The sequence below is a fragment of the Helianthus annuus genome, chromosome 16 (assembly GCF_002127325.2).
Source record: "Helianthus annuus cultivar XRQ/B chromosome 16, HanXRQr2.0-SUNRISE, whole genome shotgun sequence".
Lineage (NCBI taxonomy): Eukaryota > Viridiplantae > Streptophyta > Magnoliopsida > Asterales > Asteraceae > Helianthus > Helianthus annuus.
Genome location: NC_035448.2, coordinates 96,925,180 through 96,952,614, shown reverse-complemented (window position 1 = coordinate 96,952,614; position 27,435 = coordinate 96,925,180). Strand labels below are relative to the sequence as shown.

Genomic DNA, 27,435 nt, shown 5'->3' with positions numbered 1-27,435 from the left:
TATATATATATATATATATATATTGATTTTCAAAAAACATTGGGTGCTTTTCAAGTTGATGTGTTATGTGCTTTCTGAGAAACAAAGATAGAGAGGTGCCAGTAAGAGAGAAAGGGAGATTTGGAAGAGAGAGAGAGAGAGAGAGATGTCTCCGGCAGCAGGTTCCCGGCACGTGTAGATGGTGGTGGCTCAAGGGTTTTCAGTGGTTTAGTTCTGACCTAGCGAGTCTCCGGCGACCGGTTTCCGACATCCTAGCCGCCTGCAACATATCCGTTGCTGTAGTCTGGTTGCTTTTTGCTCAAATGATGTTTGTTTCTTTTACGTTTTGTTTAATTGCTGAATTTTTTGCTTTCGCCTTAGGTTGGTATGTTTTTACTCAGGTGATTGGTTAATCTGTGCATAATTTCTGTGTGGTATGCTTTCATTTTTCATGTAGATATTGTTAATGGCTTTTACCTTGTCGGAGGTGTTCAATTTTGTGTGTAGTCGATTGTTGGATTTGGGGTTTAGGGTTATTCTTTTAAGTATTATTTGCGTTTTTTTGCGATGATTAGAAGATAGAAAGATAAAGGTAGCAGCACATTGGTAACTAGGGATGAGCATGTGGTACCAAATACCGATACCATATCGATACCGTCCCGTACCGATACCATACCGGTTGTATTCGGTATCGGTATCGCTATTACGTTTTACCATTTTTTCAGGATTGGGATTTTCGGGATTGGTACCGGTATTTTTCGATAATACCGAATTAGTACTGATTTCCCACTTATTCCTATTTCCCACCCATAATTCAAGTAGGGTGGTGAACTTTAATTTAGAACTAGAGTGTAAGTCTTCTCATTATCAATCCAAATCAAATTCCAAATTCTCATAAACAAAACATGACGATTCTAACATATTTGTATGTTAAACTGAAACTGCTTAGCATGTTAAACTGAAATTTATATATTTGTATTAATAATAAAATATTAAGGATAATAATAATAATAGAAAATTAAATCTTAACAAATTTTGGCCCATATCATAAATAGAGGGTTTTTTTTTTTTTTTTTTTTTTTTGGTAAAGGGTTACCCCTGAATACTTGCATTGGGTATGTTTGTGCATGAACAAGGATCTGTCCTAATATGCAAAAGGGCCAGTTCGGTCTGTTGATGTAAGAACCAGGGACCATGGCTGAGGTTTGGGGTCACCTTCACCTTACGACTTGATGGTTTTACGACACAAAGGATATTTTTAACCGGCGTACTTAATATTCAACATGTAAGCTATCATACTTAATAATTTACATTTGAGCAACAACATAGTTGTTAGTTGATCCTTTATAAAAAAACAAGTGTTAGAATTTGGTATCAAATATGAATTAAAAGAGAATGACAAATAGATGATAGTCGAATGCTTTAATTTCCCTAACCATGTTCTTCAAATTTCCAGTATTCTATAATGTATATGCCTTAACTTTTTTGCAAATCTTGGTATCCAAAATGGGAGATAGAGCTGGTTGATGATTTTGGTGCCAACATATCAATTTAAGAATTCGGTACCAACCGGTATCATACCGAACAACCAGTACCGTACCGGTATTTTCGGTACGGTACCAACTTTTCATGAATATCGGGATCGGTATCGGTTCGCAACCGTGCTCATCCCTATTGGTAACTGGTGGTGAAACCCCGGTAAGTGTTTCCTCACTTACATGTTCCACCCATTTGATAGATCGGTCGCGGAAGTTCTAAAAAGTCGACCACAATTATACGCCCACCAGGTGAAAGGAGTGTATACATGACATCATTAACGTCATCTCCTGTCATTCTGTTATCGTAATTTTATAGACATAACTAGCTGGTAATTAAGTATTAAAATTATACAAATTATACATTTTCTATAAACCTAAATGCTTCGACCCGTTACATAACCAATATATATTTTCAGTTGTGTAAATAGTGTCTGTGTATGTAGGTGTTTTGGCATGACTTAACTTTTTTAAATTATTAGGTTATAACAACTGTTAACTAACACTTAACAATGCTTTATTATATATAAAATATAATTGACTAACTGTAGCTACAACTGGAGTTAGTTTGCAAGCTAGAGGGGTCAATGATAGCACATGGAGTGAAACTCATTTTTCTACACATATTATGTCTATGCATGTTATGTTTAATCGGTGTTCTTACTATGATTTTGTTTGTATAAGTTTGCTATCTTGTAGATCCAGGTCAACTAGAAGGAGGCCAGTCTAAATCCGAGGGCCAGAAGGTATCTTTTATACACCTTTTAGGAGTTTCTCATTTCACGAATGTAGGTCACTAACCTAATATTGTGCAGGATACAGAAGGCACAGAGCGCACGACTTCCAGTAGCAGTGCAATAAAATCTACAAATGATAGCGCTTTATCATCGAATTCGACTATAGTTGTTCCTGTTGGCCTTAGCTTAGGAGCGAACTGTATGTTGATTTCCGCAAGTTTCCTGAAATGTACGACAAACCTTCATGGTTGCACTGGAATCGATTCTCATATTTGCAGCTTGGATATCTTGGATTTCTGTCTTTCCATATTGTCAGCTTTATGTTTTGTTTACACTGGAATCGATTCTCATATTTTTACAGTTTGTTGAAGATGGTGGATTAAAGAGTTTTTGAATGATGCCACTGACTTACCAGCTGTCCTTTTACCTGATGAAACTTTTTCTTTAGCTTTTGTTCTCTCGGCTGATGTAATATTTTTTTAGGCTTCAACTTTGGTTTCAGTGGATTTAGGTGCGTTGTTGCTTTCCAGTGGCCTATCTCAAGCGGTCAGTTATTTTATATGCATTATGCATGACTCATCCATCTTATTTGTGAGGTTAAACTGAACACGGATTAAATCTTTGGTATAGGAACATGTGTCATATCTTAGGTTGAGAACGGCCAAGGAGATATTGAGATTAGGTGCTGGATAACATCTGTCATGCTTTAAGCATGTGGTGTACATAATAATTCTTGCTGACACGGCAAATGAAAATGTAGTGGTGAGTTTCGTTACCGTATGCTGTTTAGTTACATATATATAGATGATCCTCAGACTGTTTCTGCTACATGAAAGGTGGAATTAAACCACTACAAAGATTTGATTCTTTTGTAATTTTGTTTTACTTGAATGAAGTAGATAGATTCTAAGGAGGGTGACATGGCTAAAAAACATTGTACTCATTTCATAATCTGGGGACAAACATTTCAAATTATGGACATCTTTATTTTAGTTTAATGAGGTAGTCACAACGTCCTTACAATCTGCTCATTTCATAGTCTATGGACAAACATTTCATATTGTAGACATCTTTGTTTTAATTTAATGAGGTAGTCACAACATACCTTATGATGTGCTTATTTCAGAATCTCGGACTGCTCGGTTTAACACGCCACAACGCACGCGGGGTTAAAATCTAGTTATATATAGGGAGAGGATCATGAGAAAACTACATATAAATGAGAAAACTAAAAAATTAACTAAAAACCCAAAAAAAAAAAGCTAAAAAACATACCATTTTTTTTTTTTTACAATTTTTAATAAAAAAATCGCTAGTTTTTATGCCTAGAAAAAAATTTTCAAAAAAAAAAAAAATTTTTTTTTGTTGTACTGCACATGTGCAATATATGTGATTATATGTGTACTACACATGTACTACACATAACCATTGGGTGTCAGCCCAATGGCCACCAGCCCGCATTCTATCCCGGAGGTGGCGGGTTCGAGTCTTGCTCGTTCCCAATGCGCCTACGGTAGCGGATTTACCCCCAGACTCAGGCTTGCTGGGTGGCGGTCTGCAAGGTGGGATCACCTCGGCGGTTGGGAGGACCGTGGAATATCCCTCCCCCCCCCCCCCACATGTACTACACATGTGCAGTATATCCGTAATAGTGCACATGTGCAATACAACCAAAAACTTTTTTTAAAATTTTTTTTTTTTGAAAATTTTTTTCCATGCATAAAAAGCTGCGATTTTTTTATAAAAATTTAAAACAAAAAAAATTTTTTTGGCATGTTTTTTTTTTTGGCTATTTTAGTTAGTTTTTTGGTTTTCTCATTTAAACTAGTTTTCTCATGATCCATCCCCATATATATATATATTTGTTTCATTGATCTTCTAATGAGGGCATATACTGCCGTCGATCAAAAGAAAAAAAAAACAATCACCACTTTTTGGTGATTTGCTACTGCCGTCAAAAAGAAGAAAACAATCACCACTTTTGGTGATTTTGAATAACTCTACAAAGCCGCAAATCAGTATATTGTGCCATCCTCTTTGTGATTCTATTAGACTAAAAGCAAGCTGTGTTTGTGTTCGTGTCTAGCACCCATTCGTTGTATCTCGATGTCTCACACGGTTAATTATTAACTATAGGGTATATTTAATCACATCAGTAGGTTAATTATTCTATATATCGTACTAGGTTAATGCCTGCATAATATGCGGGCTTCAACCAAAGCCATATTATTTACTTTGAAATGAAATGTTGTGTACAAATACATACATTGGAAGAAAAAAACAGAAAACTATTCAAATGCTGGAAAATTTTTACATGCCGCTAAAGCCATGAAAACAATAAAAAATGATAAAAAGAAAAAAATAATCTACACACAAGTACAATAACATATGTTTGATGGTTGTAGGAATTAATACGGCTTTTAGCACAAGCGCCTTAGGCGCCTCATTGATGAACATCTCTCCATTGATGATCTTAAGAAATACTTCCACTTTATCAACGATTTGGTTTTGCAGATGTTTGATGAGTGGCCTACACAAAAAGTACTGGTTCTTAGAAAGGCATCGACAGTAAGTCGCCAAAAACCATATACACAGCTATTGCATGACTGATACTTGAATACACCATACATTACAAACAGCATGTATTATTTCTATAGCATATAATGTAAATAATCTACGCTAGAAAAAAAAAACAGAAAAAATATTCAATTGGTAAAAAAAAACTAATAAGGTAATTACCGAATAATAAAAATTATGAAAACCTATAATGGAACAAACAACCCAAGTCGTCAAATTATTCTCCAGCTCCTGTTTTGAACTCCCATTATTATCTTTCAAAATGCCTTGACGATCACAGTTCCAGCCAACAACCTAAGATAACATGGCTACAACAAAAATCACAATTAAAAGTTGAAATTATGGAAGGCTAATAGCACGTATGACGACGATATTATTCATTGCAATTTGAATATGAAATTGATCACACACATTCTTGCAACTTGTCTTCATTTAAAAGTAACACATTTTCACCAAATACATAAGGCTAAAGGGTGTGGTCATGACCCTAATGACCACCATGATCCTCCACATAGGCGTCATGTCACTCACCTTTAATCCACCATCTAAAACCACTACCCTAAGGGTGTGTTCATAACCCAAACCACAATGCTCTTTATTTTATAAGTATATTAAAGAAATTTTATAAATATGATTAAAGGTGTTCTTTTTTCTTGAAATTTTGTCAAATTTTATAAAATTTTACAAAATTTATAAATATGATCAAATTTTATAAAATTTTACAAATTTTATAAATATGATCGAATTTCTAATTGATTTTTTTGTTTGCTTTAAGAATACAGGGTACCTCATTTTCTAAGTTTCATCTATTTAGACAGTCCCGACATTAAACTCAGACAAATTTGCATTTACTTTGCTCCATAATCGCTCTTCTTCAAGAGATCATGTAGCTATGACTGCCATGAAAAGAAAAGGAATTAAAAAAGCACATATTTTACTCATTAACAGTATAAAGTTAAATACAACATGTTTTGACCCATTACTAAACCAACCGTTTTGCCCGAAACAAACTCGACCCATTACTAAAAATCTTTTTTTTTTGCCAGAACTTGATTCGACCCATTACTTAAAACAAACTTTCTAGCCCGAACCTGATTCTACGCATTACTAAAGACCACCTTTTTGGCCTGAATCTGATTCGACACATTACTAAAAGCAACCGGTTTTGCCCGAACTTGATTCAACCCAATATTAAAAACAACTTTTTTAGCCGAAGCTAATTCGAACGTTACTAAAAACAACCCTTTTGCCTGAACTTGACTCGACCCAATAATAAAAACAACTATGTTGGCCGAAGCTGATTCGAACATTACTAAAAAAACCATGCCACCCACAGCAACCAGTATAATGCATATTCTGAAAAGTACAATTGCTACCCGTAACATTTTTTGCCATGAAAAGTAAAGTAAGTTAAAAAGCACATATTTTTCTCACCAACAATATAAAGTTAAATACAACTTGTTTTGACCCATTACTAAACCAACCGTTTTGCCCGAAACAGACTCGAACCCATTACTAAAAATCTTTTTTGCCAGAACTTGATTCGACCCTTTACTAAAAATAAACTTTCTAGCCCAAACCTGATTCTATGCATTACTAAAGACAACCTTTTTGGCTTGAATATGATTCGACACACTAAAAGCAACCGTTTTTGCCCGAACTTGATTCAACCCAATATTAAAAACAACTTTTTTAGCCGAAGCTGATTCGAACGTTACTAAAAGCAACCCTTTTTGCCCGAACTTGACTAGACCCAATAATAAAAACAACTATGTTGGTCGAAGCTGATTTGAACATTGCTAAAAAAAACCATGCCACCCATAGCAACCAATGTGATGCATATTTTGAAAAGTACAATTACTATTCTTAACATTTTTTGCCATGAAAAGTAAAGGAAGTTAAAAAAGCACATATTTTTCTCACAAACCATATAAAGTTAAATACAACCTGTTTTGACCCATTACTAAACCAACCGTTTTGCCCGTAACAGACTCGAACCCATTACTAAAAACTTTTTTGCTAGAACTTGATTCGACCCGTTACTAAAAACAAACTTTCTAGCCCAAACCTGATTCTACGCATTACTGAGACCACCTATTTGGCCTGAATATGATTCGACACGTTACTAAAAGCAACCGTTTTTCCCGAACTTGATTCCACCCAATATTAAAAACAACTTTTTGGCTGAAGTTGATTCGAACGTTACTAAAAGCAATCCTTTTTGCCCGAACTTGACTCAACCCAATAATAAAAACAACTATTTTGGCCAATGCTGATTCGAACATTAAAAAAAAAGCCATGCCACCCATGACCCATAGCAACCAGCATGATGCATATTCCGAAAAGTACACATCAAACATATGAAGTGAAGTGAAGAACTACTACTACTGGTGTAATTATCAAATGTGATGTGCCATACTCAGGTACAGATTTGGTATGATGGTATTATTATCCAGCATGTTCAGATCTATATTCTTATCCAAGTTAAATGTAGTTATACCAAATAAAGTGAAGAACCATGATGACCGACCAAATAAAGTAAGTAACAATTGTCACACAAAAGATTCATATAACTAAGGCTATAATGCAGTTTATTAGAAAAAAAAATTGATCAAGATTCATATCGGAGATGAAAAATCTTCAACATCTTACAGACCCAGAAACTCGAAGCCCTAGAAACTTCAAGAATTTGCTCACCTAAACACATAACATCATAAACTCATCATATTTATGAAAACAACCAGCGATTAAAATTTAAGCGACCAAAAAGTGTCTAACCTTTATTCAGCAGGGAGTAGTGAGACCTTATTTGCAGCATCTCAAATTACATGATCAAATTTAACCCTTTATTTTTTAAGTTTATTAAAGAAATTTTATAAACAGAGAATTTATAGGAATTTATAAATAATACTTCAATTTGAAAAACAACTTACTATATGCCACACAAATGAATTTCCATGCTATTCGAAGAGCCTGTGCCTCGGTATTCAAGAACGTAGATGAAGGCTATTCACAATCTACACAACACACACAAACAGGAAAAAAAACAAATTCAAAAAAGAACCATAATTATGATACTAACAGTAGATGATGGAATGGATTTTCTAGTTTAGTTTCCACGCCTATTGGTGAACTTCAATGATTTGTACAATCTCCTTAACCGAGTACTGCAAATATCTACAATAGTAAAAAATCCACATTACAAAATAAAAATCACAAATCCTTGAATTGTAAAGAATATGTTCGATTAAATTAAACAATAAAGAAACTAAGCAATCAAGAATAGCGATTGGAGACTGTTACTAACCTTTTCGAAAACGACTACCAAACTGCAATTAAACCAAATCGGATGAGAAAAATAGATGAAAATTGCTAAATAAAGAAAAAATTGATATACACAATCGACAAAACCAAACAACCTTAAAACGTCAATGTTTAAATTACATGAACAGAAAGATAAAAATTAGAAAATCATTACCAAATCCATTACCGGAAAACCTTTGATCATCTCTGTCGTCGGGTTCGAAGCGGAACCAATCTTGATTGACCTACTGGTATCACTGATCCCCAAAATCCATTGTATTGTAATCGAAAATCTTAATTAAGAATCCATATTCTCAACAAAAAAAAGATGGAGAGGAAGATAATTCTAAGATAAACATCAAATCAAATCGGTTAAACAGATCGATGTAAGATAAAATCACCTTGTAGAGAAAGAGTTGTAAACCCTAAGGACGTTCAGGAAGATGGATCGGCTTAGACTTGCTTCACGATGATTTGTGAGTCATCTTTGAGAGGAAGATTTGAAAACCCTAATCTCCGATAAAGGTTGATTGAATTGCCGTGTTCGCCAGAGAGAGAGAGAGATTAGGGTTTTGAATGAGAAGGAACGATGATTAATGATAGAATGAGAGAGAGAGAGAGAGAGAGAGAGAGAGAGAGAGAGAAAGAGAGAGAGAGAGTATATGAAACGTACCAAAGAAGCTTGTCCAATCCTTGATTTAGAGCTATGCCACATGTACTGCCACATATACAGCTGAGTTGGCTTAAACCAATGGGTGACAAGTGTCCCCCAATGGTTTTGTTTATTATATATATATATATAGATTTGCATGTTTATAACCATGATCCTGTTCGGTTCACTTTTGGTGTTGATTATTTATATTTTACCGCTGCATTTTTATTAATTATATATTTAGTTAATAAAATATATCAAACCCGTTTTGATTAAAAGTAAAATTGACACCACTGAATCCTAACAGAAACGTATGAAGCCGGTTCAAACGAACTCTGATTGTACTCATTCCAGCGGCGTTGGAACCGGCTCGTCAAACCAAAACCCTTTAGCCATAAATCCTAAAGCTAAACTCTAAACCTTAATTCTAAGCCATAAAACTAAATCCTGAGGCTAAATCCTAAGCTAAACACTAAAATTTAAACTATAAACCTTAAACCCTTAACCTTAGTGCTAAACCCTAAAACCATGGTCGCAAAAGTCGCTATGTGCTCCCTATTCGGAGTTGAGAATACTCGGGCCTCGGCAGTCTACCTTGTATCGATTACTTGGAAAGTACTCGGCCTTCAAAACCTTGTTTTACAACATTGCCCAAAGCTAAACACTAAAAGTTAAATTCTAAACCCTAAAAGCTTAAACCTAAATATATTTATATAGGGTTCAATAAGGCGGTTCCAACGCTGCTAGAATGAGTTTAATTGAAATTGAAGCCGATTTTCTACGTTTCATAGGTTAAGATCTGTTTAGACTTGATATTGTCTCTCTCTCTTTATATATATGTGTGTGTTTAGCCGTTAACCTTTTCGAATCATTAAGATGATCCACTTAAATGCGTCATGTTAAGGTTACTTGGTTTTAAGTATAATAGTATATTAGGGTTGGGGTTCATATCGTTGATACAAATATATTTATATAAATCACTAGGTTAAAACCCTTGTGTACACGTGGTTTAACAAATAAGGGTGATTTTATTTTGTTTGGAATTAATGAAAAGAAGATAGAAATTTTATTCTATATTTAAAAAATATAGTAAACAATATATAGGATAGTTTAAAAGTACAAAATGTAATTCAAATTTCATTAAAAATCTCCTTGTACACCACATTTGTTGTCTTACTTGTAACATTTCCATCCTCATCTAATATAAGTAACTTCACACCAGCTCTGCTTTTTTATAGCAACCCTCCAAAATAATTCCAACACCCTAAAAATATTTAGAGTGTCCCTATATGCCCGAAAAATACACCCCGTATACAAAAACGGGCCCCGAATACCTTTATTTTTATTTAATTTAATTAAAAATCAGATTTTTTAGTCTGTGGCGGGCCGCGAAGACCTAAGCTTGGTCTTACGCGAGCCGCGAGCGATAGGACAAGAGGCACAAACCAGAGCTGCCACGTGTCGCAAGTGTGTCGAGCCTATAAGTGATGACCGATCATAGCAAGGCCCTACAGACCTACGTCGCGGGCCGCGTAGCCTTTGGCTACATCCTTCGCGGGCTGCGAGGAACCTGAAATCAGGCCCTATAAATAGAGGCCATCGGCCGATCATTCGAATTCGCTCACAGTTTCTTTCTCTCTCGAATTTCTATATAGTCAAAGTAATTTTCAGGCATAATACCCCCTAGTTAGCGAAGCCCTGCCTCGTTGTAAGTATCATAACCCCGGTTACGTATTAGATACGCTGCCCGATTGATCCAGGGTTCCGTAACGGCTGTTGTGGTTCTGCCCGACGTAGTTGTTGGAATGCCGTCTCGGGGAGGGTATTACTAATGTAAATATTCGGTTATCATACTAACGCATGTGCATTTGTGTAATTTATAGATATTCACCAGGATATCCTAAAACCCTAAGACAGCAATGTGAGTAATCTCCTTTTCGTAAACCTTTTTGCAAACTGTTTTTACAAAACCTCAATTAATTAACATTATATTAAACAATGATTGAGTATTTGTATTCTACAATTATTGTCAGTTTATTGGGGTTTTGTATACAAAATTTGTTACTACATTGTGAGTAGTAACATGACCACAAGTTGGGTTGACAGTACCGTGGGTGGTAATTAAAGTAGATGGAAACAAATGTAATTGCGCGACCGCCCTCAATACTGTACAATTGTATTACTTATCTTGATTAAACTGGGATTCACTCACCAGTATTTCCCACTGACAAAATATTTTAAACGTGTTTCAGGTAACAAAATGTGAAAGCCAAATAGAAGCCAGCTGGACAACACTGAAGGCTTGGAAAAGTGGCTATAAAGTTACCTAAAATAAAGTCATGTTTTATTTAAATAAAATATGGTTTATCCCTATGAAAAATGTGTGTACTGGAAACTTGGGATTTTCCTATGTGTTTAATATATTAAAAGCGTGGTATTTTACTCTGATAAAATATTTCCTAACTACGGTCCTGATGTAAATTTCGCTGCCAAATTGATAAACACCGATACCACCGAAAATGGCCGCAGCCGCCCGTTCTCGGGTAATTAGGGGACGGGGGTTGCGACAGAAGGTGATATCAGGGCTAAGCCACTGATTCAGCCACAGAAGTGTTCTGCTGACACCAAGATATTATTCAATATGTTAGGATATTAATTACAGAACTACGTGCATATTTGTATTTTATTGTTGTGTGTTATTTGACTATTTTTAGTCTACAGTATGAGCGACCAAGGACCTTCCGACGCCTACCGTCAGTTGTCCAGCTCACCTAGGAGCGAAGGCACCTCTTCACAGCCTGCCCTCTTAGGGTATTCAGCTGACAATGAAGATGGGATATTCGTATTTAAGGCTCAGTCTGAAGAGCCATTCCCTCCTAAAAAGAGAGGATGGTTCAATAGGGGAGCGCATGAACGTAGGAAGAGAATGAAAAAGTTACAACAGCATGCTGTAGCAGCCGCCAAGAGAGAAACAGATGCTCACACCCAGGATATGCTCAATAGGAGTCTAGCAAATTTCCATATCCTAGCAACCACAGCTGCCGACCCTAACCTGGAGCAACTCATAGCACCCCAACCCTTACCACTGTTTCCCACCCAGCCAATGGAAATTGAAAACAATCCAGAAAATCAAATCCCAATGCCTGATTTCAACCCAAATGAGATACCTAGGATACCAGCACCAAATCCCTTAGACCCAAACTACGACCCATGGTTTGACGACCATAGGGATTACCAGCAACACTACCCCATACCAGAAGATGAACCCATGCCAAACATAGCAGCCTACCCAGATTTGGACCCTCTAGATCCCTACTATGATAACGATGAATACATCAGGGAAATTTTAGAGAATCCTTCTCCTTACCAAGAACCCATGCCCAGTTCCCAAACCCAGTACCAGCCCCTGCACCCCCAATGAGTGTAGAAAATGTGCAAGAACTCCGAACCTTTGGTGAGGAGATTTTGGAAGGAAGTGACATGATGAGGCAGATCGGAGAATGACTCGTCTGGAAGTATGACGAGCGTAATATGGAGTTTTGGATGAACCCATATCAGTGATGGTGATAGTAATAATAATAAAAAAATAATAATAATATATAATATGTGTGTATGTTTGAAAAAAATCTAGACAATAGTTATGGATGCCTAATAGTAGTGTAATTTCAATTTTAGTTGTATTGTAAAATATATGGATGCATACTATATAAGAAAGAGTAAGTCACAATGTTCGATGATTTTGATCAATATGTGTGGTGTGTGATTGATTAAATATTAGTTTGTGATATTAATACGTGGTAAATGTTTAAAATTCAGATGGACAACGAAGTGAACCAGGAAAACCAGAATGACAATAACCCGAATAACGATAACCCGAACAATGATAATAATGGAAACCCAGTGGATAACAGTGCCATTCAACACATAGTGGCACAAGGAATAAAAGATGCGACGCCATATATTATTAAAACGGTTAAGGAAGTAGAAAACAAAAGTGATCATGGCAGTAAACGACCAACTGAACCTGAACACAGCGTAAACAATGGACCCATACTTCAAGTGCCCATTCCCAAAAGAAAAAGAACCATATCTTATGGTTGTTCTTATAAAGAATTCTGGTCTTGTAAACCAATGGAATTCTCGGGCAATGAAGGGGCCGTTGCAGCTCTACGCTGGATAGAAAAGACTGAGGCTGTCTTAAAAATAAGCAAGTTTGCGGAAGAGGATAAGATAATGTTTGCTTCCAATCTGTTTAAGAAGTCAGCCTTAGAATGGTGGAACACTATCCTCCAGCCTAGGGGAAGTGATAGGGTTCACAATATGGAATGGGAGGAATTTAAGAACATGGTGGAAAGGAAATTATGCCCTCCCAATGAAAAAGAATAGATAGCAAATAAGTTCTTAAACCTTAGAATGACTGGAGTAGATAGTAAGGGTTATACTACGTTATTCTTTGAATATGCTAGAATAGTGCCAACCTTTGCATCACCAGAACCAGTATTAATCTCCTGCTACATCTGGGGATTAATCAGTGAGATTAGGCATGTAGTCAAGGCAGCTAGACCTCAAACTATAGAAGAAGCTGTAGAACTAGAAAACACCTTGACAGATGAGTTAGTGTGTACACGAGAGGAGGACCAGAGAAGGAACCTAGCTCAAAGGCTTACCCAAGAATTTCGTTATGGAAATTCCAATCGTGGAAAAAATGTAGGTTTTACCTCTGCGCCTTATTGTAAAGCTTGCAAGAAGAAGCATTCAGGAAGATGCTCCACCTACTGTAATTTCTACAAGATACTAGGACACAAGGAAGAAGATTGTAGGAAGAAACCAAATAATGGAATGTGCTTCAACTGTGGAGAAAAAGGTCATATCAAGCCAAACTGTCCGAAACTAGTTCCAGCCATGAATAACAAGACTACTAAGAATGCTAGGGCATTTGTTCTAACTGCGGAAGAAGCAAAGATGATCCCGGACGTGATAGTCGGTACGTTTTTAGTTAATGATGTTTTGGCTAAAGTATTATTTGACTCTGGTGCGAACCAAAGTTTTATGAATACTTCATTTTGCAAACTTCTCAATCAACCATTAACTAAACTCCAACAAGAATGTCTAGTAGAAACAGCAAACGGAGAAACCATTAAGATTTCTAAAATCTTGCAGGGAACAAGAATAGAATTTTAAATCAAAAGTTTATTGCAAACCTTTATCCAATGAATCTGGCAGGATTTGATGTTGTATTAGGAATGGATTGGTTAATAGCCAATAAGGCCAGTATTTTATGTGATCAAAAGTCAATTCAAGTAAATTCACCAAAGGGTGAAAAGATCACGATTAAAGGAGATAAGCCCTAGATCCACACAATTCATCTCTGTGATGAAAATAGCAAGTTATATAAGAAAAGGGTCATCAGTGTATTTGATTTCCATAATCAGTAACACTAAAGGAAAAGAACTGAAAGATATTCCAGTAGTATCTCAGTTTCAAAATGTGTTTCCAGAAGAATTACCAGGACTACCGCCAGACAGAGAAGTTGAATTCAGAATTCATCTACTACAAGGAACAACACCAATTGCCAAAGCACCGTACCGTTTGGCACCCGTAGAAATGCAGGAACTGAAGAAACTGTTAGACGAATTATTGGAGAAACGATTCATACAGCCAAGTTCATTGCCATGGGGAGCACCAATTTTATTTGTTAAGAAGAAAGACGGATCAATGCGTATGTGCATTGACTACCGCGAATTGAAAAAGGTCACGATTAAAAACCAGTATCCATTACCAAGAATCGATGATCTGTTCGATCAGTTGCAAGGAGCTCGGTTTTTCTCGAAAATCGATTTACAATCAGGATATCATTAATTAAAGATACAGGAAGAAGTCATTCCAAAGATCGCTTTTAGAACAAGGTATGGCCATTATGAATTTACTGTCATGCCATTTGGTTTAACCAATGCCCCAGCTGCATTTATGGACATGATGAACCGAATATGTAAGCCATATTTGGATAAATTCATAATTGTCTTTATAGATGATATTCTCATTTACTCTAAGAGTAAAGAGGAGCATGCAATTTGCACGCACTTCTAAGTTTATTGAGAAAAGAGAAGCTTTATGCAAAATTTTCAAAGTGCGAGTTTTGGTTAGAATAGGTACAGTTTCTTGGACACTTAGTTAATCATGAAGGAATTCATGTGGATCCCACCAAGATTGAGGCAATTACCAAATGGAAAACCCCTGAGTCACCGACCGAGGTTAGAAGTTTCTTAGGATTGGCCGGTTATTATAGAAGATTTATTCGAGATTTTTCTAGAATAGCCACTCCCTTAACTAAGTTAACTTGTAAATCTGTTAAGTTTGAATGGGGACCAAAACAGGAAGAAGTCTTTAGAATTCTTAAGCAAAGATTAACCCACTCACCGATACTAGCGTTACCAGAAGGAACTGAAGACTTTGTAGTCTATTGTGACGCTTCTAAGTTAGGTTATGAATATGTGTTGATGCAACGTCAAAAGTTTATAGCCTATGCATCTAGAAAACTCAAGAATCATGAAGAGAATTATTCAACCCATGATTTGGAACTAGGAGCCATAATTTTGCCCTTAAGATTTGGAGACATTACCTTTACGGTAGTAAGTTTACCATTTTCACTGATCATAAGAGTCTAAGGTACGTTTTTGGGCAAAAGGACTTGATTATGAGACAAAGACGCTGGATGGAGATACTTAGTGATTATGATTGTAATATCCAGTATCATGCAGGAAAGGCAAATGTAGTGGCTGATGCTTTAAGTCGAAAGTATCATGAAAAGCCAAAAAGAGTGCATTCTCTTAAATTAAATCTACAGGTAGATTTAAACGAACATATTAGAAAAGCACAAGAATCAGTAATCAAGGATGATACTGAAAAGTTAAAGGGAATGATTAAGGAGTTAGAACAAGGAACAGATGGAATTTGGAGATTCCATAAGAAAAGAATGTGGATACCTAAACTAGGAAACCTACGCCAGCGTTGTAACAACCCGCACTTTCGTGCGTTGTTACTACTCGATACACTCGTTACGCCTAGCACCGGAGATTCGGATCATAATGTAACTATATCAATTTTATCGCTAAATCGAAGTATAATCGAATAACTACGCATATTCTATCGCTATTACAAACCTATTTTGCATAACACTCACGATGATGTCGAATATGGGCCTAAACTACCCTTCTCGATGAGCGTGAGGTGTCAAAATGTGAGTAATCAACGCTAACGAGGGTTATCGGGTGAGTACTATGACTCTAACCGTCATGACGATGATGGCAATATGAGTAAGTGGTGCCCCGATAATCATTGTGGCACATCACATCGAAGAACGCACTCGAAGGCACGCGTAACTCGATCACCGCACTGAGAATTGGATACATAAATACGTATATACGGCCCTTTTGTGATTAATTATAATAAATAAATTAATAATTATATAAATATATAAAAATATGGCTTAAACCGTCGAAATCGCACCAAAAACGGGATCAAAAGGCTTCCGAACGGATCAATTCGATCAGACTAGTCCAATTGGTCAGACCGGCCCAATCAGATAGGCCAGTCCGATCGACTGGGCCAGCCGATCGACTGGGCCAGCCGATCGACTGGGCCAACCGATCGACTGGGCCAGCCGATCGACTGGGCCAACCGATCGACTGGGCCAGCCGATCGACTGGGCCAGCCGATCCAGTCGCTGTTTTGCCTTCCTTTCCCCTTCCTTGCCTATAAATACCCCTCCATTCACTCCCAAACACTTGTGTTGCTGCTCCTAACCGACCAAGACGTTCCAGCCCTCAAATCTCTCGATTTCTTCCGATTCTTGTAAGTTTTCAACCCGAATCTTGTACTTTCTTGATCCAAATGCAATCCTTCATCTTTCTACCTTTCAAATCTCAATTTTTAACCGTGAAATCAACGGATTTGGGGTGTTCTAAGGTGATGTCACCATAAAGTTCTTCAAAGGTGATGTCATCCCATGAAGAACAACTCAGATTCGGATGATTTACATACGATTCTTCATGAATCTCAACCAAATCAATGTTCTTCTAATCAAAAGGCCATGGATTTGGGATGTTCGGATAGATTTCATCACAAAGTTCTTATGAACTTCAAGTGTTGACCTCATATCATCAAGAACAACTCAGATCCAGGGCATTTCCTAAGTAAAATCAAGGTTTTTACATCAGATCTAGTGATAAAATGATCGATTTCGAGTTAAACACGGAAAAACCGACAAAAACGACCAGTTCCGACGAACGGGGTGATTCCCGGCCGTTAAAACAGGTCGGAATTGACGGGATTTCAGTTGCTTAACACCTCATCGTAACGTCCTAACCCAAAACGCTGAAAAACGCTCGAAAAATCATCGAAAACAGCCGAACAGGATGGCCAATCGAGTGGCCCAATCGATCGAACAGCTAGTCGATCGAACAGCTGGTCGATCGAGCAGCTAGTCGATCGAACAGCTGGTCGATCGAACAGCTGGTCGATCGAACAGCTAGTCGATCGAGCAGCTAGTCGATCGAACAGCTGGTCGATCGAGCAGCTAGTCGATCGAACAGCTGGTCGATCGAACAGCTGGTCGATCGAACAGCTAGTCGATCGAGCAGCTAGTCGATCGAACAGCTGGTCGATCGAGCAGCTAGTCGATCGAACAGCTGGTCGATCGATCAGGCTGTCCGATCGATCAGGACCAAGCCCAACCGATCGACCAGGCCCACTCGATCGAGTGGCCTGTTCGACTGGGCCAGCCCAATTTCACCATTTTTGTCCGATTTCAACCCAATTTCGCCCGATTTCACGCAAATCGATACCGTTTAACGCATAGTAACCTATCACTCATGTAAATTATCTGAAATCAGGATATTCTCCGGCACCGGTTCCGCAAACCTAACCGAAAACGCGCTGTGAGTATACTTGACCCCTTTTATCGAATTTTGGGTGTAACATACGTTCCATAAAAACCAAACTTATCAAACGAATGATTTAATTGGACTATTTATCACTTGCGAATAACTGTTTGCATAGATATACGTGATGCTAGTACATGTATGCTAGGACTTATACTCGTGACGTCCCACCAAGACTAGTATAGTACTATTTCGCCCGACGGGGTCTAGTTATGCCATCAAGAGTCGAGCATCGAGGACTTAGCTGGTAGTATCAGTTTTGTGAGTATATATGTTGTGTATTACGTTTATGCATGTGGAAATTCGCAGCACTTTTAATCTATCACACTATCACATATCAAACCTGTATACTCGCCAATACTTTTGTATTGACAAAGTTTTAACGTATGTTGCAGGTTTAGCCGAAGTTTACATCAAATCAAGCTAGGAAGTCTAGAAACTCATCTAAAATCTAGGTTGTCGGATTTGAAATGTTCGAGAGGACAAGAAATCTGTGATGACTTACGTGATTGTATTGTTTGTTAGTATGGGATGACAAATGTAATAAATATTATCGCAATATAGTTGTTATGGATTCTCTTGAGCAATCTGATTCGCCTAGTGCCGCGCCCCGATGATTCCGCCATCGGTTGGGGTGTGACAGATTGGTATCAGAGCCATAACTATAGGGAATTAGGCAAAGTTTGAGACTCGACCTAGTCCGGGTCGATGTCTTAGAAAAATTGACCTAGTCTATAGTCTAAGTACCTACAGGCCGACTCTTACGAACTCGTTAGGGTTTGTTTGGGCCAACTTGCTACTCTCGATCGAATTTGTTGAAAAGTTACAACTATTGTGTGAACACCGCATACTACAGCTTCACACAAAGAGCCTTTCCTAAGGCTAGAAGGTTACTTAGCCTTTCCTAAGGCTGACACAATACACATGTTTTCAAAACTACTCGCATAACAAAACCGAGTGATCTAGTCGAGACCAGGTGTGAAAACCAATAACTCTCGATAGGATCACTCACTCAGCGTATTTTTCTAGCACGAGAACTCTTTGTTGAGCTAGGAGTGACATCCACATCTCGACAAAAGGTCTCCATTTCGAAATTCTGGTGGAACTCTCGGATTTATTCGATGAGCACAACCACAAATGGGAACGAAGTTGTTAAGCCAGGGGTGAAACCCATACCTTAATCAACTGTTCCACTCTATAAAATGGTTTACAAAAGCTCTCACCAAGGTCACGACCATAACAACGACTCAGGCTACGCGAAGACTAGAGAGACGAATGTCAGGAGCTGCATCCCAGTGGAAGCATGAGTCCCCTAGGTCAACGCGTATGCCCGAACTTGTTGGGTATAGTCGGGTCACTTGGGTAGTCAACGCCTAAACACCCAAGGCATTCTATCTAAACTATTACGTATATGGTATCAATTACGTCTATGAGTTTTCAAATTTAAGCTTTACGATTTACCGATTTCTCGATTTATCGAATTTACGAACCTCGATTTACAAAGCGCACAACCTGCACAACCATCGCAATCTAAAACAAAGACCGAATGATCGCAACGAAACAAACACCTAAGTACTCGAATTCGCTTACGCTATTCCCCTTACCGCGTCCTCGCGAATTCTGAATCAATATCTATGTGTAACCTACAGCTATACCTATACGTACTATATACAAAACGAATCAATTATGTGAGAATTTAGGAACCTAGAATTTTCCTATGTGGCTCCTATGTGTTTAATTAAATTCTATACCAAGTTTTGATCGAATCAAATCGCATCAAAAGTCCAGAAATCATTATGATCGAATCTCATTCCGAATCCTTCTGTCTAGATGCCTTCCAACAACTCGATCTCGAGATGAGTAGCTAGGAGAAGAGCCCAACGACGCGCCGATAAGAGGATTGCCTCAATTGTGACCAAGGAAGTGGTCAAGCTCATTCCTCAAATTGTCGCGCAAGTGCACTCTCAAAGCCACTCTCGAGCCCCGGAAGACGTCAAGACGGAATCTGCATTCCTCTACAAACACTTCAAAGCCTGTGATCCGATGCCTTTTACGGGTGAAGGAGATGTTTCTCAATTACTCCAGTGGTTCGATGCCATCGAGGTTACCCTTCGTCAGAGTGGGTGCCCCGAGGACCTTCAAACTACTTGCGCCACCGGAGTATTCCAATCCCGAGCACTCGATTGGTGGACCACCGAACGCAACAAACGTGGGATCTCCGCAGCTTACGCCCTCTCATGGGGCGAGCTGAAGGAACTCATGAAGGAAGAATATTGTCCTCCTCACGAAGTCCAGAAGCTAGAGAACGAATTTTGGGAAATCAAGCAAACCGAAGGTGACAATGCGAGCTATACAGCAAGGTTCAAACAGCTCAGCATAATCTGCCCAAGTCAAGTCGACACTCCGAAGAAAGCTATCGCGAAGTATATTCGTGGCTTACCAGAGTGTGTGGGTGATTTTGTCAAAGTTGCAAAACCTACTACCATCGAAGAAGCCTACCGACTAGCCGCAGAGATCAACAGCAAACGAGTCGTGGACGGATTCTTCTCCAAGAAGCCTGTCAAACGAGCTCATCAAGCAATCATCATCAACTCGTCCGACGATTCCTCTGGAGAATCGGTCGATGGATCATCTGACAGCTCCTCGGAGGATTCTTCTAAGAATTACTCCGACAATGCCTCCGCTAAATCGTCAGGCGAATCCGAAAACAACACTGCATCAACTCAAGAAGCCCAACCGAGCCGCAAACGAAGGACCGTGAGCCCAGACTCTTCAACAACTGGACTGCCGCAACCCGAACCTCTCCGATCAGTTCCAGTTCAGTCTAAGCGCGCTTACAATGGATCTCATCCCCTGTGTTTCACATGCACGTATCATCACCCGCTAGAAGCAAAATGTCGCTATTGCGCAAATTGCAACTGGTATGGGCATTATACGTCGCAGTGCCGTACAGGACCGTGACCTAGAAGGAAGTCATCAGCAACCGCCGTCTTCACAAGTATCCACAACAACGCTACTTTGATTCTAATATTGTTGTAATAATACGACTTATCTCTACCATTTCTAGAACTTAATTTATCTATCGTCGCATGTGGATTCTATTTCTTTTATAATCAAGCACTATCTAGACGCTAGCACTATGTACTATATTATGTATTTTATCCCTATAACACTCTTAGAACGAGGTACGGTATACGTGCAAGGGACAACTAATCACGGGTGCACACGGGATTATCTTGGTCAGTGCACGGAGATCGTAGTGAAGTTCTAATGGTGCCATAACGTTTAAAAGCACGGTCAAGGCCGTGTCAACAAAGTGTGACACCAAAGCACGGGGCATAAGTAGTAGGGGTGACGCGGGGGTACGCTTTACCATACTACCGAAACTTCGTGAAGAAAGTGCCATGTGGAGTTGGACGTTATTAGACCTATTATACTATTATGGTTAATTTGACACTCTACAATCAATCAATCACAAGGCGTAACAAAACTAAACCGCATCACTGCGAGGCTTCTCGTAAGTCCGCGTACACAAATTGCCACATCGATGAACTTAGGTAAGTTCACCCCGAAGAGCAATTGGAGCAACGCGAGACTGGTCGTAAAGTCTAGAACGCAACTTAATCGCAGTTTTGCCGGATCAATCTCGCAATCAAATCATTCGATAAGTGGCTCGAAATCGCAATCGCATCATGTGTTTGTCTAGAAAATCTCTAACGCTAGTTGTTGTCAATTGTGTGAACTTCTATCAGCTGGTGTGGATCGTCTATTGTGGATTCGCTAGACGAGTATCGAGAATCACTCGCCGCCTTCCACTCTTAACGCGCCTCGCACTTAATCCATCAACTCGATACTATCATCTTGGCTCGCTATCACTTATCGATGCATGCATTCTACGTGTCATGTAGCGCGCAAGACCTCGCTTCACGAGACAAAACTAATAAGGCTGAAACATAGTGATGTTTTGACCATATTAGTTGACTTTTGTGGAAAAAGGCCGTGTGGGCTAGCCTTAGTACTATTCGTGGTGTAATCAGTTCAATCAATCGTCTATCACTCGCAACGCAACAATCGTCTCTTATCAATCTGTTGGAATCTATTGTCTATCGATGTTCGAATGTTACTTGGAAGTCATCGCAGGTGGTGTAATGTTAGGGTACGTGACATCGCTTCACAAGATAAAACTAATATGGAAACATGGTGTTTGTCATATTAGCAAGTCTTGTGGAAACGTGCCATGCGAACTTGTGTGGAATCAAATCGAAATCTCATTTACTCGAATCAAAATCGTGTCATTCGTTGTCCAACCAAGCATACCATATCAGCGTTGTGCGACCGGACTACTCGCACCCGCTGCCTACGCTTGGTTTGCATCCAACTTATTTCTATTCAAAACTCGGTCTAGCACCTCATCGCTAGGATCAAGGGAATCGAGATTCTATCTGTGTCTTATCAGCACGCATGACACTGCCTCATGAAACAGAGTTAATATGGGTAAAGCATGGTGGATACGCCGCTGGTACTTCCTATATATAAGTGTTTTAACCATATTAACGAACTTTTGTGGGAAGGTGCCACGTGGGGCCCGATGTAAGTTATTTTTCCATAGTATTAAGGAAAACCTATTTTTATAAAATCTTTACTAAAACCGTTGGACAAATGAAATTCCTTACAACATGGAGAAAACATTGAATCAGTTTGGCTCCGTGCCCAATGAAAATTTCATAAGTCCAATTCTTTCTTAAAAACCTTTGCAATGACCGACAGGAATCCTCCCGAGAACGAGGGTTCGGCAGTCGAGTTCCGCTCGAACCCGCGTTGTAGGAAAGCTTTCTTAAAACTTATTTTGCCACCTGATTCTTTTAAAATGTAAAAACTCAAAAACCTATTATCAACTAACAAAAACCCTCCCCATAGCGCTGGGGTGGACATCGATACAGTCAACGCCGCGCCATGAGGAGATTTTCCTAAATAACTTCGAAGATTAATCGAGTATTGGTAAGTTTAAAACGCTATGGAATTGCTTTTTGTGTGTGTTATCACTTTTAACTAATCGAATCGTATCTTCTCTCCGTTCTCACTCGTCAAATCTTAATCGATCGCTCGTTATCTAGACGCTATTAATCTCTACTCTCAATCGCATCAACTCTTACGACCCTACTATTGGATTAATTTCGGGACGAAATTTCCTAAAGGAGGGGATACTGTAACAACCCGCACTTTCGTGCGTTGTTACTACTCGATACACTCGTTACGCCTAGCACCGGAGATTCGGATCATAATGTAACTATATCAATTTTATCGCTAAATCGAAGTATAATCGAATAACTACGCATATTCTATCGCTATTACAAACCTATTTTGCATAACACTCACGATGATGTCGAATATGGGCCTAAACTACCCTTCTCGATGAGCGTGAGGTGTCAAAATGTGAGTAATCAACGCTAACGAGGGTTATCGGGTGAGTACTATGACTCTAACCGTCATGACGATGATGGCAATATGAGTAAGTGGTGCCCCGATAATCATTGTGGCACATCACATCGAAGAACGCACTCGAAGGCACGCGTAACTCGATCACCGCACTGAGAATTGGATACATAAATACGTATATACGGCCCTTTTGTGATTAATTATAATAAATAAATTAATAATTATATAAATATATAAAAATATGGCTTAAACCGTCGAAATCGCACCAAAAACGGGATCAAAAGGCTTCCGAACGGATCAATTCGATCAGACTAGTCCAATTGGTCAGACCGGCCCAATCAGATAGGCCAGTCCGATCGACTGGGCCAGCCGATCGACTGGGCCAACCGATCGACTGGGCCAGCCGATCGACTGGGCCAACCGATCGACTGGGCCAGCCGATCGACTGGGCCAACCGATCGACTGGGCCAGCCGATCGACTGGGCCAGCCGATCCAGTCGCTGTTTTGCCTTCCTTTCCCCTTCCTTGCCTATAAATACCCCTCCATTCACTCCCAAACACTTGTGTTGCTGCTCCTAACCGACCAAGACGTTCCAGCCCTCAAATCTCTCGATTTCTTCCGATTCTTGTAAGTTTTCAACCCGAATCTTGTACTTTCTTGATCCAAATGCAATCCTTCATCTTTCTACCTTTCAAATCTCAATTTTTAACCGTGAAATCAACGGATTTGGGGTGTTCTAAGGTGATGTCACCATAAAGTTCTTCAAAGGTGATGTCATCCCATGAAGAACAACTCAGATTCGGATGATTTACATACGATTCTTCATGAATCTCAACCAAATCAATGTTCTTCTAATCAAAAGGCCATGGATTTGGGATGTTCGGATAGATTTCATCACAAAGTTCTTATGAACTTCAAGTGTTGACCTCATATCATCAAGAACAACTCAGATCCAGGGCATTTCCTAAGTAAAATCAAGGTTTTTACATCAGATCTAGTGATAAAATGATCGATTTCGAGTTAAACACGGAAAAACCGACAAAAACGACCAGTTCCGACGAACGGGGTGATTCCCGGCCGTTAAAACAGGTCGGAATTGACGGGATTTCAGTTGCTTAACACCTCATCGTAACGTCCTAACCCAAAACGCTGAAAAACGCTCGAAAAATCATCGAAAACAGCCGAACAGGATGGCCAATCGAGTGGCCCAATCGATCGAACAGCTAGTCGATCGAACAGCTGGTCGATCGAGCAGCTAGTCGATCGAACAGCTGGTCGATCGAACAGCTGGTCGATCGAACAGCTAGTCGATCGAGCAGCTAGTCGATCGAACAGCTGGTCGATCGAGCAGCTAGTCGATCGAACAGCTGGTCGATCGAACAGCTGGTCGATCGAACAGCTAGTCGATCGAGCAGCTAGTCGATCGAACAGCTGGTCGATCGAGCAGCTAGTCGATCGAACAGCTGGTCGATCGATCAGGCTGTCCGATCGATCAGGACCAAGCCCAACCGATCGACCAGGCCCACTCGATCGAGTGGCCTGTTCGACTGGGCCAGCCCAATTTCACCATTTTTGTCCGATTTCAACCCAATTTCGCCCGATTTCACGCAAATCGATACCGTTTAACGCATAGTAACCTATCACTCATGTAAATTATCTGAAATCAGGATATTCTCTGGCACCGGTTCTGCAAACCTAACCGAAAACGCGCTGTGAGTATACTTGACCCCTTTTATCGAATTTTGGGTGTAACATACGTTCCATAAAAACCAAACTTATCAAACGAATGATTTAATTGGACTATTTATCACTTGCGAATAACTGTTTGCATAGATATACGTGATGCTAGTACATGTATGCTAGGACTTATACTCGTGACGTCCCACCAAGACTAGTATAGTACTATTTCGCCCGACGGGGTCTAGTTATGCCATCAAGAGTCGAGCATCGAGGACTTAGCTGGTAGTATCAGTTTTGTGAGTATATATGTTGTGTATTACGTTTATGCATGTGGAAATTCGCAGCACTTTTAATCTATCACACTATCACATATCAAACCTGTATACTCGCCAATACTTTTGTATTGACAAAGTTTTAACGTATGTTGCAGGTTTAGCCGAAGTTTACATCAAATCAAGCTAGGAAGTCTAGAAACTCATCTAAAATCTAGGTTGTCGGATTTGAAATGTTCGAGAGGACAAGAAATCTGTGATGACTTACGTGATTGTATTGTTTGTTAGTATGGGATGACAAATGTAATAAATATTATCGCAATATAGTTGTTATGGATTCTCTTGAGCAATCTGATTCGCCTAGTGCCGCGCCCCGATGATTCCGCCATCGGTTGGGGTGTGACAAGCGTATATTAGAAGAAGCCCATAAGTCTAAGTATACAATGCATCCTTGAAATGATAAAATGTATCAGGATTTAAGAAGGAATTTCTGGTGGATAGGAATGAAAAAGGATATTGCAGCTTATGTTTCTAAATGTTTAACCTGTTCCGAAGTCAAAGCCGAACATCAGAAACCCTCAGGTTTATTGCAGCAGTTAGAAATGCCAGTGTGGAAATGGGAATTGATAACAATGGATTTTGTTACCAAATTACCTAAAACAAGGAAAGGTAATGATACAATCTGGGTGATTGTAGACAGGCTAACCAAGTCAGCTCATTTCCTACCAATGAAGGAAACTTTCAGCATGGAACAATTAGCTAAGCTGTATGTAAATGAAATAGTTTCATTGCATGGAATTCCCTTATCAATTGTTTCTGATAGGGATAGCCATTTTACCTCTCATTTTTGGACAAGTTTCCAAAAAGCAATGGGAAACAAGTTGAATCTAAGCACAGCCTATCATCCTCAAACGGACGGACAAAGCGAAAGGACAATTCAGACAATGGAGGACATGCTTAGAGCTTGTGTAATTGATTTCGGAGGTAATTGGGACGATCATCTGCATTAATAGAATTTTCTTATAATAACAATTATCACACAAGTATCAAAGCTGCACCATTCGAAGCACTGTGTGGACGAAAGTGCCGAACCCCAGTTTGTTGGGCAGAAATTGGAGAAAAGCAATTGTTTGGACCAGAAATAGTACAAGAAACAACCGACAAGATTATTCAAGTCAAGGAACGACTGAAAGCAGCACGTGACCGACAAAAGAGCTACGCTGAAAACAGACGGAAGCCATTGGAATTTTAGGTAGGCGACAAGGTGTTATTAAAAGTCTCTCCTTGGAAAGGAGTGGTAAGATTCATCAAAAGGGGAAAGCTAAGCCCCAGGTATATTGGAACTTTTGAGATTATTAGAAGAATAGGACCTGTAGCCTATCAGCTACAACTGCTAGAGGAAATGGCAAGAATACATAATGTATTTCATGTATCTAATCTCAAGAAATGCTTAGCTGATGAATCACCGGTAGTACCTCTTAAGGATATAGAGGTAAATGAACAACTTAAATTTGTAGAGAAGCCTCTACAAATTGAAGACAGGAAAGTTAAGAACCTCAAGCACAAGAGATTAGTTCTGGTCAAAGTGAAATAGGACTCCAAAAAAGGACCAGTGTACACATGGGAGCTTGAATCAGAGATGCAATGGAAATACCCGCACTTATTCCAGTAGATCTTGAGGACGAGCTCTAAAACAAGGTGGGGAGGATATAACAACCCTCCAAAATAATTCCGACACCCTAAAAATATTTAGAGTGTCCCTATATGCCCTAAAATACACCCCGTATACAAAAACGGGCCCCGAATACCTTTATTTTTATATAATTTAATTTAAAATCCGATTTTTTAGTCTGTGGCGGGCCACGAAGACCTAAGCTTGCTCTTACGCGGGCCGCGAGCGATAGGACAAGAGGCGCAGCCCGGAGTTGCCACGTGTCGCAAGCGTGTCGAGCCTATAAGTGATGACCGATCATAGCTAGGCCCTACAAACCAACGTCGCGGGCTGCGTAGCCTTTGGCTACATCCTTCGCGGGCCGCGAGGAACCTGAAATCAGGCCCGATAAATAGAGGCCATCGGCTGATCATTCGAATCCGCTCACAGTTTCTTTCTCTCTCGAATTTCTATATAGTCAAAGTAATTTTCGGGCATAATACCCCCCTAATTAGCGAAGCCCTGCCTTGTTGTAAGTATCATAACCCCGGTTACGTATTAGATACGCTACCCGATTGATCCAGGGTTCCGTAACAGTTGTCGTGGTTCTGCCCGACGTAGTCGTTGGAATGCCGTCTCGGGGAGGGTATTACTAATGCAAATATTGGGTTAT

The 27,435-nt window shown here is 39.3% G+C and overlaps 1 long non-coding RNA gene across 1 annotated transcript; it reads left to right on the top strand.

Moving 5' to 3' along the window:
- The first annotated feature begins 1,216 nt into the window (after positions 1-1,216).
- On the top strand, positions 1,217-2,552 carry LOC110882033. The gene is made up of 2 exons (XR_002559973.2): positions 1,217-2,260; positions 2,330-2,552. It is a non-coding gene; the product is annotated as an uncharacterized LOC110882033 (long non-coding RNA).
- Positions 2,553-27,435: the final 24,883 nt, after the last annotated feature.